Genomic DNA, 17,591 nt, shown 5'->3' on the forward strand with positions numbered 1-17,591 from the left:
AGGTATTTCATCACATAGCACATGGTACCTTTACCATAGGAAACACATGCAAAGTATAGCATCTTTTACCATGGAAATAAAATTTTTAAAAAGAATAGTACTTAGCAAGAAGTACAACTGTATGTTACAATTGCAGACCCAGTCCCAATCGTATTAAGTCAGTATCAATTCTGATTACAATTGCGCACAGACTGTAGGGCATATTTATGAGAAGAAACATTTATGAATAGATGAATAGATAGATCATTATATTCATAAACATAGATCAATAATGTTGTTAAATTGAGTCTTCCTCCATCAACTATATCACACGTTACATTCATATAAATTGCCATTCATTGGTTATTGAATTTATAGGAAACTGCAGAAATACAGCAAAATCAAATTTAAAAAAAAGGAGATGCCTTCATGATCATATGACATTAAAGCTGACTATGTATCAGCAAGCTTTGGATCACCACTATATGAGGTTTATGCAAGTTGACGGGTATTAACCACAAGCAGTGCATGCACAGTGTGAATGTCCTACACTATTTCATGGAATTGCAATGCTTCCCTTTGAAAAGCTTCACCGCGTATGTATGGAGACGTCACGAATGTTTTCATTATAAACAGCCACATGGTATTTTGGTATTACTGTTGATGCAACTCAAGATATTAAAGGCGCAACCTTCATATAGAGAGTTGAGCACCGAATGTTCTGACAAAGTTGGTGTCAAGTATCATCCATCGTGAAAGCTACAAACACTGACAGAGATACTTAAGCTGGACACAAGGAAATGAAAAGTAAACACAAGTATCAGTGAAACTCAACGGTACAAAGACAAACGCACTTATGCCACCACTCACTTTTAATGAGTATGCTGTGTTTGACACTACAGACACGTATGCACAAGTATCGAATTACGACTAATCACTGTCAATATTGAGATAATTCATCTTTCCACCATAATCAACTTTGAATGATCTTCACAGATGAATAGGACTATATAAATGCTCTTCATCATCATGTGTTTTTAATGCACTGTAGGCCATAAGTACAAACGTAGATTATTCCAACCCTGGTGGCCACCATCCCATAAATCCCCCCCCCCCCCCCCATGGAAAAATGCAGTATTTGCATACAGATCTGCATTTTTCCAAAACCGAGATATTTGCCATTTTAAGTTTTTGCCACAGCCATTTGAACATAATGTTTTCTTTTTAAAAAATTCCTTCATTATAGAATTATAGTCTATCCAGCTACCAATTTTTCCTGGATACATATAATTCTGTGTGTTTTTTTAAAGCTATTAGTGAAAATGTAGATATATTATACTTTTGTCCCTGGGGAAAAACCCAATGCAGCTGCATGCAGATACTGCATTTTTTCTGGGAGGGGGGGGGGGGGGGGGGGCAGAACTGCATATACACAAGTGTGTACGCCCTGTTGTGATTTTCATTTAAACCAAAGCACAGTACCGTACCATGATATTAGGTGCACTGTTACAATATCAACCATCCTGGGAACACAAGCTCAAAATGTCATTGATATTGGGTACGGGTACAGGTTGCTCAGCAGCAGTACAGACAGGGGTAACATGTGGTGATAGTAAGCCAACATCTTCCATCACACATTATATGATCCTCTTTCACGCAAGAGCTGCCTGCCAATCACTCTGTCATGTTCCTAACATCTCGATCGGAACACTGTCAAATGAACAACTGAAAAAAGAAAAGACAAAATGATTGGATATTCTAGGCCCCCATAGCCTTGACCCGAAATGATTTATTTTTGAGGCCAGCATATCGTCATAATTTGATGGTCCAATACGCAATTACACACAAGCCCAATACAAGAGCATCAATGGCAATTCCACATCAGGATGCTGCACTGCTACGCACTTGTGTTTGATTCATAAGGAAAATCATGGAGGGGGGGGGGGGGGGCACAAGCGAGATTATAGCTCTACATTTATATTAGACATGTCACTGTGGTGACCTGATATATGTACAATAGAAAGTGGAGGCTTAGCAAGTGAGTCCACACAGCCAATCCAGGGGTTACACCGCCACTTTCACATCACACCACCACATTTACTGACCATACAGGAAAAGGGGGATTACCCAATTAGCGAATCTAGTGGGCCCAGCAGCAAATCACATTGCACAACCCGGAGCCATTTAGGCTACATCACTTCATTGATCCGTGGATAAACGAGGCTCGCTGGGACGATTTGGAGTATAACATGTAATGCAGCAGCAGGGCAGGCCATCGACTGAGGGCGAAGGGGAGGGGCTGGTGTTCGGCTCCCTAATTTGTCAGAGTTCCATCTACCATGCGTCACTGCTACGTGTCCACCATAAACGTCAATATGTGACTGAAAAAGACCTGCTTAACTCCCAATATAGAAGAATGTCTATCAATACATACCCACCTACCACATGTAGGAAGGCATCCTGGTATAGTCAGTGATTATACAAAGCTCTAGTCTAAAAGTTTTAGCATTGTTCAGCATTATTTCAGCATTTCAGGTATGTGTGTTTAATGCATTTTTATAGAAGATTTACATTTCCACGGCAGTCTGACCTCCTTTATCAAAAAACATATCAATGACAAATTAAATCTTTTACTTCGCACGACGACTACCTCCCTTCTTCAATATGTTGCAATATCATAACCAGAGACAAATAACACACCATCACTGCCAAAAACAAAATAAAAACATTAGATATTCAGCAGAGTGACAATTGATTGACATCCTCACACTGACATATGAAAAGGACAATGAACTCCCTGAAATTCACCCAACTGTGCCATTTTGAATGCACGTATACGCTAGACTAGATATTAAAGTTTCTCACACCAACACAGCACACGTATCGTACGACTGAATCCCCGATTCTTGACGTGGCTGCTTGCCAAGTCATTAGCAGCTGACATTCACTTCTTCCTACCACGCTCAGCTTGGCCACACTACTGCAATGATAGCAACGACCTATCAAGGGGTCGGAGTAAATATAGCTCCTTCCACATCCTACCCACCAGCAATATAAGCCCAGGAGGCATTTGTACACCTCATCCCACTGGACAGAAGGATGGACAGCATAAAAGACAAATAAAAAGGAGGGAGGAAGACTTGGAGATGGTTGAGGGAGAATGAATGAATGAATGAAGGATAAAAAACAAGAAGTAATATCCCACACAGCCATGCCTGACGTCATACACAGCAGCGCTTGTGGTATTGGCAGATGCTTCCACAACACTGCCCAGTGGAGAGGAAATGGTAATGGCATGAGGGAGAAACAATTCGGAGAAGCCAGCATAGCGGAGGAAGCCTGGGAGGGGGGAGGGAAGGGGGTAGCCTGATGCAACAGCAGATATCATCAATATATATATCTCTACGCTGTGCGCCGCTCCACTCTGATTACGTCACGATGCTGGCTTGTCCCGTCTGTCATGCTGCGTGACTGATGGTCAGAATGCGTGGCGTGTGATAGCCTGAAACGACTTGCAGCGCGAGGGCAGAGGGGGAGACGACGGGGTTGCACGTTTTCGGTTCCGCAAACTCAGCTTGAGTGGTACAGGCCATGTTCTATTTCCCAACTCAATGCATCATCCCCCCCCCCCCCCCCCCATACACTCAACACTCTACTATGGTGACAGAGTTCAATGGGGCAGAACTATCCCATCAAGATGTTGCCAGACCTCAAGGCTACTAGAACAACACTCAGATTGCAGCTAATGCACATTGCTATGCCGAACATCCTGAATATTGATGGCAAAAATTTGTTTCTTGAGGGTAATTGCCCTGCTTGGGCATGATTGCTGGATTCCTCTACAGAAATTGGTTCATTTATAAAGTGTGTTGATGACATTTCCTGATACACTGCGTTCAATTCACTGTGAGAAAGTCACATTTGATAACAAATGGAACATGAACATATACATGTAGGCCTAAGAAGCCCCAACTTTCCAAAGCATTGCAATGGTTTCAAAACATGCTGAAATAAAAGCTCTTCAATGGCAGCATATATGCAGAGACTGACAATTTGCAATTGTTTCATTGTACCAATGTCATGCTCACCTGAATGATTTTATTTGAGGGATGTAGTATTATTCAAGCTGATTTTAGCAAAACAAAATCAACTAAGCAGAAAGGTAGAAAATTCATTAAAACCAGACCTAAAAACTAATGTTCGGGAACGTTACTTTCATACTGTTCAATGAAACCAAATACAGGTGTAATAGCATGCAGATATTTCATGGGAGCAATTGCCGCAGGAGCAAATTGTCATGGAACCACAGAGATAATATCCTCTGCAAAGAAAGTTAGCTGCATTAATTGAGAGGACCTACCCAAGGAACCAATGAACGTACGGGGAAACTGGCAGATATTTGAATATTCAATAAATACTTAACCCATTGAGAACGGTTGGATTTTGCTGCAACACGCATTTCCCATAGACGCTGGCCCAAGTACAAGTTGTATACTCGGGACTTGTCCTCAACAGGTTAAAAATACAGTTGTGTACACATCAAACATTAAAACTACATGGTCTAATTTAGCATTTGATGTTTTGAGCAAAGCAAATGCCCAGTAATAATGATTAATGATGATGACGATGATATCGATTTCATTAGTAACACACATAATCTACACGTGCATGTACAGTACCAAGTGTTCTTGACGTCAGCACGCTTTGAGAGTTTTCACTTTGTCCCTTGGTATCGGTATTACGTGGTAGCCCTTATCATTTTAAAACTGATCATGGTGCATAAATTTGCAATACCACCATTAATTGCATCACATGTTGTAACAAGGGGTTGGCACTTACCGAGAGTGTGCGCACACTGTACAGTGAAGCCGCAAATTGACCTCCTTCGACCTGCACTGCTTTATAAAGGAAACATGAACGCTCGGATTTATGTAGCAGCAATGATTGTGGCGCCACAGACATTGAAGTTTGGAAATAAAGTTTGCCATCCCACAAATTGCAAACATATTTTTGTACTTTTGTTTTAGGTATAATGTACACATACAATTCATTTGTAGTGTTGTCTTTAAAAGAGCTGAACATGGATATCACTGAGTTATTCTGACATGGCCCTTTGAGAAGGAAGAACTACTGGTAAAAGGGAAGGCAACTTAACCCGAAAGCATAGCTTGCATACCACAGGTTAACATGCAAATAAACTACACTTTCATCGCATGACCTCAACGGCAAAATAGATATCATAATCTAATTTCTTCCCGAAGCGTACAACACAGGCATAATTGCGCAAATTCAGAAAAATTAGGTCAGGCTTCACCGTGAAAGAGAGCCAGTAGATTGAAAATTGAGAGAAAAACCATCACTTTCCCCCTCTGCTAATTCCAAGAGCACGTTTCACTTAGAGCAGTCACACAATAATTCAGGGGGAGAAAGAGATAGGGAAGAAAAAACAAATCCATGTGGACTGGAGACCAATTGCTGTTGCGACTTTTTGTGAAGAAATTGACAAACTTAAAATCTGAGACAGCATTCCTTTGTGTTGATTTATTTTTAGCATATTCTGAAGGATTGCTAGGGGTGGGCACAGAATGCTGCGAAGGGGAACTTGAGCACGATTACGTGCATGCTCATGTGTGTATGTGTGTGAGAGTGTTGAGATTTTCAAGAATCCTTTGACGGAATCTTTTGGCACGATGCATGCTGCACAGCATAGTGTACAAGGCAGTTTGGGGGGACAGCGCAGCATTATCGATCAATGCAGCACACAACCAGCCATACTCAAGTTAAGACGCAAGCTCTTTCAGCTGGATGTATTAATGCATGGATGAGATAGTGGTGCATGGGAGTGTATACAGGAGAAATGAAGGGAGGATTAAAACAACTGCTTAATACGTACATATTATAAAGTGTCTCTCCGTACTGGATGAAAAGAAAGGTATATGCATTCAGCACTCCTTTATCAGTGTAAGACAACACCAGAATGAAAATATCAATTCACTAATATACATTTGTACACCGCTCCGTTCATAACAATGAAAAAATGAAAAGGTAATTAATCATGTTATGTGTAGCAATGCATATCATCTGCATTACTTTTGAAGTGATAAAGAACATGTGAGGAATTGAGAACTACAATTACATTCGAGTTGGAAATTGTTGCACTTGCAAGTATACTGTTTTGCTTTCATCTCACCTGCAAATATGTTGAATGGTAGAATCTAACATGCTATAACTAGGCCTATTAAAAAAAAAAGGACTATAGTATTCTACACGACTTTTCACAATATTCAGTTTGCCTTTTATTCGTTGAAATTCTTGAAAGGTCTACCCATATCAAGAGAGACCCAGAAGCATGCCCACATTGCGAACTAATGACGCCTATTCATTCAGCTTATAACAGGGAATTGAAAGCACATTATGACACAATTACATACACAGCACTGAACATATTCTAGCGTGACTACCCGTACTGTAACAACTGCCATGAAAGCTATTTGTTCACAATGTAGATTGTGCACTGCACAGAAAGACATACTGATACTGTGTACACCATGATATACATTTATCTTTTAGTGATCGTGAATTCTGCAATCTCATTGGTCAATCAACCACTTAATGTATCCCGTATTACGTGGATATGACGTCATGATACTGTATTACACAGCCAGCTGCGCGTGAACCAAAGACGCTTATAGGAAAGTGCACGCTAATCCTGTACAAAACAAATGGACAGCGCGCGGTCCTCAAGCTTATTGCGCACATAACCTGAGACCACTAGACGCTTGATAAACAACAGCAACTTATCTGGCTACTGCACTGCAGTATCTTATGGCATGTACGTGTATGTATTTGTATGCGCGCATCGCATGCAGTAATCAGCTCGCGAGACGTAGGCCTAAGTCAACATGGTCATGGCTGACAGCCGGCGATTTCAACATCATTCACGAGGGGAAATCAGCGAGAAGAAGGTTAGCACTTACACTAAAAGATAAAATCATTACCCCCTGCTTGTTCTAACGAAATACGGGAAATATCTACGGTCTGGTGCCATATTCCATTCGGCCTTCGGCCTCATGGAATATGGCACCAGACCGTAGATATTTGCCCGTATTTCGTGAACAAGCAGGGGATAACTAATAGTATCGCGTGGTCTTTATTTTTGCAAATTTGGCAAGTCCGGTGCTATTCAAGAATTTTAAAACATCTAAAAATATTGACTCTGATCTCGACATGAATGCAACATTGAGGTGTATGCATGTAGATTTCTATGTACCCATTGTTTTACTCTACGATCGTGAATCTAACCACTCGCCAACTTGACGGGAAGTCCGATCTGCGAAAACGTTAGATTCACCAAATATACGGCGTATGCAGTATGGTACATTGTATGCATAAAATTGTAAGTGAATAATCAATATTTATTGCTATTTTTGCCCCAAAGTTCCTTTAAGACAGACACTCAAAGTCCTCATACTGTACATTGGACAACGTACTGTACATCACAATGTGGGTTATGTGTAAATGGAGACTGTACATTGTGTGATTATGAATATAGAATGTACATGTACACTTACACTAATTGTTGTTTCAAAGTGTGCTGCTACATAGTCCATTGTAAATAATGCAGCCTCTCACGGCATGCTAAACAACTGTGACTGTGGATAATTGATTGTGTGTGCGTGTGTGTGTGTGTGTGTGTGTGTGTGCGTGTGTGTGTGTGTGTGTGACTTCAATTGTGAAGATAGGACATTTGCTGTGAGTCAGACCACTTTAATAATAAACTAACAGTCAAGGTCAAAAATAAGCTGTATTGCCTACTGCATAAAATCATTTTTTAATTTCTTTTTATTTTTTTGTGAGGAAATGAAATTTGATTCTACATATATCCATATATGTAGAAAAAGCACATAAAACAAAAAAGACAGAGACTACAAAAGATAATCCATCAAGAGGTATTAAACAGGATACCACTACATGAAAGTTATACACCTTTATATTCATCACAAAATAAACACAAATCCACTGCCACATTGTGGCAAACACTCATCATGATGAACATAAAAATAAAAAAACAGCAAAATTCCAGAAACACCCTGAAGGAATGCTTGCTACAGTAGATCAACTTTTTGGGTAATTCCAACATGAGAGCTATTTCATGCGTGCATTAAATTGAATCAACAGGCAGCAGTACACTTCCCAAAATAACACGATGATAATTATCATGTCAGCTATCATTGCTTTTAATTTGCAGTGCAGCACCAAAAATTTTATGGGAAAGCTTGATCGTGATCACATTCTGAATTATACTCTGGAGCAAGACTCTTTTTTTTTAAAATCTAAACAAGATGTTTCGTTCAATTTTGGCAGTCAAGCAGCGCACACCGAAGTTGCATGATAATTCCTTGACAGACGCACATTTTTTAAATGTGCAGCACTTCTCATATACACGGCTGGCCTGCATGTTTTCTTTGCGTGACTGTCAAATCACTTTCACAAGATTATCACAAATTGACGATTAATGCAAATTTTTCCGACAGCTTCTATGGATAAGAGAATCAGTGCACACTGGAGTTTGTAAAGAAGATTTCTTATTGAATCATAAAGAACCCATAAGTTTTTGATTGAAATGTGCATGTAACCCTAGCACGAATTAAAAGGGTGCATGAGGACATGTCGTGCCATATGAAAGATGATGGGGTACATGTTAATCTGTTAAACCTAAAACTGTGAACTGTGTGCAGTCAGTTGCAAAAGGCCTTAAAGTCTGCAAAGGTCACTTTTTTTTTCTGATTCAATCTGGTGATCTTGAACAGGAAAGGCAAGATGTAGGTTGTACTACCATGTGGCTTTTCCACTTCAGCATCAACATTATGCTTCATGCAAGTCTAAAATTTTGGCGAGACCTTTAGAATCGAAGCTACATTAAAATGCAATGAGCGAGTCTCAAACTTTAGGCATGCGGTCGCTCCGTGACTCCACAATGAGTTTTCTCTCTTTTGGTAATTGGCTGAGAAAAGTTGATTCCTCGCTAATGGGGTTAATTCCAATAGCGGCATAATGTGTACTCGCAACCATAAGGGGGAGACCGTGAATCTCCGGCACCTCAATATTGCTGATATGCCTATCTGGATTAGCATACAGCAGGGCAAAATGTCCCATAATCCCATTACCTCTCTCTAATAGCTAAAGCAGACATTTCCTCCGTGCTGCCGGGCCCAGTGGTGACAGAGCTACAAGCATCAGAGATATTTCTCATACGCTTTTAGCATACGCACTATCAGGCTGGTAGCGACTATCCACAGGAATGCACTTGTGCGCATGCACTAGCAGTCGGAAGGTTGCGCAACAAACATCCGAAGATGCGATTCCCCAAGCCGTGTGTACACTATAGTCTAAGTGAGTAGGCTTTATGCATACACATACATGTACAATGTAGGCCTACATATGAAAGAGTTTGAATACAAAAACAGATAAATACCATTCTCAAAGTTATGTTTAATATGTATAAAGGAAGGTCATCATCAAATAGAGATTTTTTTTTAATGATACTACACTCAATACACACAAAAAATTTGCTTTAATATACACATAGTACAATGTATGTGCTTTATTCTGCAGAATCAAAGAGATAGAATGAATATGACATATATTCAAAAACATTCACATACTTTTATTTTTGAGCTAATTTTGTGTTGTGCGAAATGCGCAAATTTCTACGGTCAGGGTTTCTAAAATTTTCCGCTTTCACAGCATGCAAACACTTTAATGCATTATGAAACTTGTAGCTTGTTCGACCCTTTCCAGTCTCTTTACTCTACAATGCCAATACATAGAAAAAATGAGCATGTGAAACAATGCAATCTAAACCAAGGCCAGCTACTTAAAAGAAAATATAAATGGCTATTAAATGTGCCCTCATTTTCAAACTCCATGCATGGTATCCCTGCGGTCAAGCATTTGCATTGAGGACGGACGGACGGACGGACGGACAACCCGAAAACATAATGCCTCCGGCACCACTTCGTGGCGGAGGCATAAAAATGGCGCTATAGAAATTGTATGTACACTGTATCATTATCGTCACTAATTATTACACAATTATAATTCAAATATCCAGCCGTGAAAATGTTGGTAGAAAAGGAGGTGTAAAAGAAGGAGAAGGGGAGGAAAACTAATCATGCATTTGCAACAAGTGTTTTAGATACTATATAAGTGTATATGAAATGTATCCAGTCTGTTCAATCACACCAGTAGAGAGTGCAACTAAATATTATGGTGTTTCCCCCTAACTACATGTACATAACCTCTGTTGAAAGCACCACCATCTGCTGCCACAAGAACATGTACATACATGTACTGTACATGTAGTGCCTTCATGAAACCATAAATTACACATAGGTACAGTTTACTCCACTGCATTTCTGCACTGTCTATGATATAATTAAATTACTTCAAGTTCACTGCATACTTGTACAGTACTGTACCTACAAGATTCTTAAAATGAAAACAAAAGAATAAAGACAAATTAGGAAGAACAGAGAAATCATAGAGAACCAAAATCAAATTTGGCTTTTCAGCACAGTGCAGCTACATAAGAAAGGGGGAAAAACCCTCAAAAGAAAAATTAATACTCTTTTTTCCCCTTTTCTCCTTAGTCCAAAAATATCATCTTTGCACACTCATACTGCATTTCTCTGGACATATCTGACATGAATTAGGCCATGGGAAATCACATTACAGCTATTCCAAGAACCTAATTAAATCTTGGCACAATGTGTGAAAGCATGCAAGTTCAAACGCAAGTTGCAGTCGATCTGCACTGTGCGGACATGTGCTGTACAATGTACATGGTACAATAAGCTACATGTACGTGACTGACATAAAGAGCAGTGTAAAAATGTCAAAATGCATACATTCATCTGTACCAATGCAGCTTCTATATCTGTGATATGCTAACATTTCTTCTTCTTCTTCTCTTTTTTTAGGGGGGTGTTTTGTTTTGTTTTGTTTTTAACTGCAGATCTCCTATAAGCTTTAAGCATGACTATATGTTAAAAAAAACATGAATGCTCCTAGATAAGATTAATTGTCTATGTTTACTGATAGGTGCACATTGACAGATTCATTAACTGCAGTGTCAACAACTGCATCATAAAACATTTTATAGCATGGAGTCTCTTCTGAAACAGTTGCACTCAAGTATAGATCTACTAATATGTGTGACTCTACTGTCAGTATTATGTGTTGTGAGTTCTCTAGGTGAGACTGGTTGGATCACAGAGATACAAGGCAAATTTGGCCCCCAGGGAACAGCTGCATCCCGCATGGGTTGAAAGGGGAGATTGGGAAAAGTTGCACAAAAGGGAAGATTGATTTTATTTTATACTTTTTCTTGCAAATCTACAAGCTATGTACCACAACTTTCTGTCATACATTTGTAGGTTCAATACACAATACCGCATAGGATGTAGGAATAAACAGCTGTTTTACACTGGCACGAACCCAATTGAGAAAAAACACACAAATACACACTTTTGCAGAAAAAAGGCAAACAGCCTTTTCTTTGAACATCATTACAAAAAAAAAAATAGTAACAACAACACCATGGGACTTTCACTGACTCATCTATACATCATATTTTCTGTATTAAAATTGTCCATATTTGCAACATGTTGCTGCTCTCTGCAAGTATGTCAACCATCCCAACACAGGGGCAGGACCTGCAAATTTTTGGGTACATGATGGTTTACCATTCCTTCGAGCTTTTGTGTGTGACAGTGTGCGCAAAGGTGGCAAGAGCATACATTAGCAAAAACAAAAACAAAAATAAAATGGAAAAAAATATTTATGGAAATGAAAGAGCCTAACACACATCTACAATACAGACGTTATTTTCATCTTGTTGTTTTTTTCTCAGTGCACTTTTTAACCCTTTTCCTACGGGCACCTGGTGACCTGTGTATTAAGTCTATGGGATTTCAGAATTCAGTATAGAACGAGTTAACAAAGTTTTGTGGACAAAAATAAAAAATTATTAAATAGCAGCTACAGTTGTATGCTGAAACATGTAGGTCTGCATTGTATTCAAACACATTTGAAAAGCCAACTTTGCTCCACAAATAAAAGTACTGTAGTATGAAGACTGCTTTAAGCTACAACTGTATGGTGATCACCGAATTCTCTCACGTGCTTCCCTGACCATGCTTACTTTCATGGACTAAAGTAATTCTTTTTTCCAGGCTCTCATAACTTCACTAAATTTGTCTGGAGATGGCATTGATTTGGTCATGTAATAGTTTACATGGCACTGCATTTCTGGCTGTGTGACATTTCACAATATGTACATGTACAATAGGAGCTTCGTTTGAATTGTCTAGTGCTTTGTTCTAAATGCACTATAGCTTCAAGTTTTAGGAAAGCAAAATTTGCTATCACAGGCACTGTCTCTATCAACGAATGTCTATAGGCCTAAGGCTTACAAAGTAACAACACACATGAAAACTTAACAACTTCCTCCCCTCAATCCCCCCACCCCCCCCCCCCCCAAAAAAAGAAAATGTTGATACAATTTTTTTCTACATCCAATCATTTCTGCCTTTATTGCCCTAAAGCATTCACATTATAATCTAGATTATTGGTGTATTTGTTATACAGCCTAACAGGAATTTGAGTCAGAATGTGAGTCTGGAATCAAGGCTAAGTCAGCATCAGGAATCAGGAAGTGGGAGGGGGGAACATTCCCATGGTTGGGCACACAGGTTTACATTCATGGAGCTATCTTGTTGACATCTGGCCCGGCTTCCTGAAATCCACAACAAACACACAGGGTAGGAATGTTTCAGTGCTTTAGCTGGTTCAGTACAACCATGTACCCCAATGTGCAGTCAGTGGTGGGACTGTATGCAGCGAATGGACGAGACAAACTTGTAGATTGCCTTTTGAAAATACAGGGTGGAAGTACCACCCACTTCCCCCCTTCCCTCTTCCTTATCGTTTATAGGTCAAGTGATTGATTGTGATGACTGAAAGCTGCCTCATGTTAATAAACGTTGGCTTGGACAATGTGCACATCTTGTGAAGGCCATCAGAACAATGTCATTGCTGCATGATACGTGTATGTTTTTTTCTTTCGTTTGTTTCTTTTTTTTATTAATTATCAAACTGCTATTACCTTCTTTCTTTCTTTTTATAAATAAAAACAGGGGGAAAAAATGTTATTCAAATATCACAACCTGATATGATCTTGGATGAACCCAAGCGCAGTCCTACAAATTCATTGTGCTGCAAATTAATGATTATTTATATTTCACACATGCAGATTGAAATTAATGGTGTGACAGACATGGTTGATGTTGTTACAAGGCCAAACTCAGCACGCATTCAACACTATTATACACTATTGTAGCCAACCCAGCAAACTGTCTACATGTGTATTCAAGTGAACGTGCATGAAACACATTGTAACACATCAGACTTTGATTTGTCCAACAGATACATGTACCATTCTATCGGCACATCCCCCTGATATTTTGAAAAGGAGGTCATTCATTTGGTGGTCAGGGTGTAGTCTTTTGGATGTAAACCTCAGAAAATTTGATTTCGCAACATACAATTGTACATTGAACAATCTTTCACCATTAGTTGGCACTGCAGTCTTTACTCAGAGGTATGGTATTGCAGGGAGATTTTTCTACTAGAAATCCTGAAATAGTGCAGAATCATAACATTAACTCTGATTTTTTTAAATCAATATGTGACATTTGATAGTATACCTACAATGTAAAATATAACAACATGTAGGCCTATACAGCAAGTACAAAACATGCTGTAGACGTTCAGTTAGTGTTTCAAAGACACAGTGTATCAATTCCAAGCATACACCTGTATGTGGATTTTATAAGCAATTATCAAACTTAGGTAAACAACAGAGAAAAAAAAAAAATCTGCATGCTTGGCATAACAAGTTTTACCTTCTAATAGATAATACTGCCAAGTTCAAAACTCCCGTACCATGGTCCCACATACAAGTACATTGTACATTTGTAGGCCTACACTGTACACATTATACAAACCTCTCCACTGTACATCCATGGCACTTGTGTAAAACTTGCATTTGATATGACTCCGAAATCCATCAAATTGTCATCTTTCAACTGCAGTAAATAATTCTCTATACTCGTAACTTGTACATGATATACATGTACATGTATTGTGAAGTACAATCTGTGTACAACAACTGTATATTATATGTTGAGTTTGTTTTTCTAGCATTTCACACTCAACTGAATACCACAAATACTATGGAGTTTTATCTTGCTCCCTTCAAGAAGGATGGTCTGAAAGATACAATTCTTTCCAAGTTCATGCCACTTTAGTTCGATGTTTTCATGTGGTGTCAGGACTAATCGGCCGAGAGTAATCTCCCCTGGCACGCTACATTGAAGCTATCTATCAAGATCAGGTTTCAGATTATAAAATACTGTTATCACTGCAGTGGCGTCCACTGAGTCATCTCAAACATCCGATGGACCAGACTTCAGATGATATGAACATCTGTGGCTTTTTTCCTCATCACTCGGGCCAAAATTTGTTGTAATGTCTCACAGGTTCAAGTCAAATTAAAAGTGCAATTCCATGTCATGATGTGCATTTATGTTGACTTTACAGTAAAACCAGAATCTAGGACTTATTTAAAGGTTTGATCAAAATTGGACAAGAAATAAAGCGTTACATGTATACCATCCTAAAGTGCAAATGTTATCACAATGTAGTGATGATGGTCGTAATTACACAAACACACACAGAAAAGGCAATGATGTCATACCTAATACATTGTAACTCTTCCGTCGGTATGTACACAAAATACTAGATAAAAATTATGCTTACTATCATTTAATTTTGCAAACAATCAGATGCTTCTGATAACAAACATAATTGCCAGGTTGTTAAAGACTGCCAATGACTTGATGAGAAGTTTGGTAACTTATTGATTTCATGTCAAAACAGGAAACTTGGTAAAGATTTATGAATACATATGTCACAGCGAGGTTTTATGGAATGATGACAACATTTCCTCCTCTCAGAAGTGCATACGATATGGTTGTCCTCAGTATCACTGTTTTCGGAGAAAACATACATGTACAAAAACTTTATAATATTTCTTCACTTCCTTAAAGCTGGATGGGCTTTTGATGAAACCACTTTATCATTCTGTTCATTTGAATTTACTTTATCTATTATTTAAAACCAATCTGATCATGGTGTGGAATGCATACACCTAGTTGTTAGCTCTCTATCCTCCTGTATCTTATCACCTTTTCTTTAATAAGGCATATAGATGGCTTCACACTTACAAAGGAGCTTGTTTGCATCCATGACTAGAAACTCATTTTCTGTTTCTGTACATATATTTGTACAATTGTACATTGTATGTACAATGTACAGTTGTACATACAAATGTTAGTAAAAAGCAAACTAGAATAAACATTCACCCCAAACATGTTTCTACTAACATGTTTGACAAATCCTGGTGTCATGGTGTTTTCCAATCACATTCTGTTGATTTTGGGAGAACCCTTGCCACTTGAACAGACTGACCCTCAAGCATGATTCGTTTCTGTCATGGGACTTAAAGAAATAAACTCTTAGGGCCTACATTGATAATGTACATTGAGAATTGCATATTGACAGTTCATGGACTTTGCGACACAGATTTTGTATGAAATCTTTTTTTGCTGTTATTGTTGCAGTCTACAGCTGTATGCTGAGACCCATTGTAGTGAAAACACCTCAGCTTCTAAACACATCAGAGATACACCTACCGTATGTCTCAAAACATGAATATAAACAAGACGTTCTCTTGTGGTCCAAAATCCCTCAGAATCTCTACCTCCCATTCAGGCTGGTTCCTCGAATCTTTGACCAGGCAGACTTGTTTCTGACTTCCAACTACAAAGTGTACTGTACACTGTACATGAGATACATGTAGTTACACATGTACATGTACATTGTACATCTAGAACACATGTGGCATTAAAGGCACAGTCTTCTAATATCTGTCTTTCCCACTATTGGTAATTGATTTCTAGTTGTAGGGTAGGTGAATTATATACATAATGTACAGTATGTACTCTATTATCTGACACCACACATACAAATGTGCAATGTACATTGTATGTAACATGTACACATATGTACTTCCTTCCTAATTGTGCCAAGCCATTCACATTTGATAAAAACAACCTACAGTATATGGCTGGTGACAACCTACAGTATATAATGCTCTGTCACTTTACAAATACAGCGTATCAATTACAGTGCCTTCACATGCAGATGTTCAAGTACAGTATACATACATGTACATGCAGTGTGTACATCATGTACACGTTTGTACAATGTTTTAATAGAGATGATGCTTAGAACCTGATATTCTGATGACAAAGGCTACATTGTACTTTTAGTTGTTGTTGGTTTTTTTTTGCTATAAATAGAGAAGATTGCCAGAGTACCACACGAAATATTAATATTTTGCTTCCATAGTTCTTACTAAATCTTACTGCACAATTATCTTGTCATCTCCTTCTCTGAATGCATAGTACACAATGACATAATGAGTCTTTGGTGAAACCTTACAAACATGAGTAAAGTGGTTTCAGAGTCAGGATATGACTTAAATTTCAGGAGCTGTACGTGCCTGGGCTTACAGTAGGCCCTGCACTACATCCGTACATTCTTAATCTCTTATCATCACTTTGCACCAGAACAGGTGTCATTTAGAACAGTTTTTATGTTTGCTTGGTTGTCTTCTAATCACTGTTTCGTTTTGTTATTCTACACAACTCAATCTATTTTTCTTGATCCTGCCATTAAAAGACCCCCCCTATATATTTTGGCTTTCTTAACCTGCTTGCTCTGAATTAAACGATGGGCTTTGTTTGTTTGTTTGTGTTTTTTTTTTTTTTTTTTTTTTTTTGGGGGGGGGGGTTCAATCATGACATCGTTTAAAATGATTTGATACATATCACACAAAAATCCAACTACCATACAATTGAACATTGAAAAAAAAGAATGTGATCCGAAGTTAATGTCTATGAACGTCCCGATATGATCACAGTCAGTGTGTAGGGCCTACACGTACAATGTACGTGTAACATTTTGATTTAATAAACAATGTGTTAAGGTATGAAACATATTGAATACATCATCTGTGATACAGTGTACATGTTCAGGCACATTTCAGCAATGTTCTGCAGCTCATCTGTCACAAGTACAAGCAATTGTTCAGGGTAACTGTCATAGAGAACAAACCAAAACAAACAGGGCAGAAGCAGGTGTAGGTACATTTGAACAGTAGATGTATGAGAGAAAAGAAACCCCTGGCAAGCTACTAAAAATAAATTCTTTACCCTGGGACCAAGTCTTGATCCTTGAAAGGTCACCCTCGTGCCCCAGTTCCTGTCCAGAGGGCACAGGCATGGTCTGATCACATAAGGGACAATTTTATTCGTAGCTGTTAGCCCCCCCCCCCCCCCCCCCCCCACCATCTTTGTAGAACAGACATGTTACATGTACAATGTACAATTGTAGCTAGTGTTTTGCACCAGTATGCAAACATG

Source organism: Diadema antillarum, unplaced genomic scaffold (genome assembly GCF_040938485.1).
Source record: "Diadema antillarum isolate AM-2024a unplaced genomic scaffold, OU_Dant_1.0 seq00001800_RagTag, whole genome shotgun sequence".
Taxonomy (NCBI): Eukaryota; Metazoa; Echinodermata; class Echinoidea; order Diadematoida; family Diadematidae; genus Diadema; species Diadema antillarum.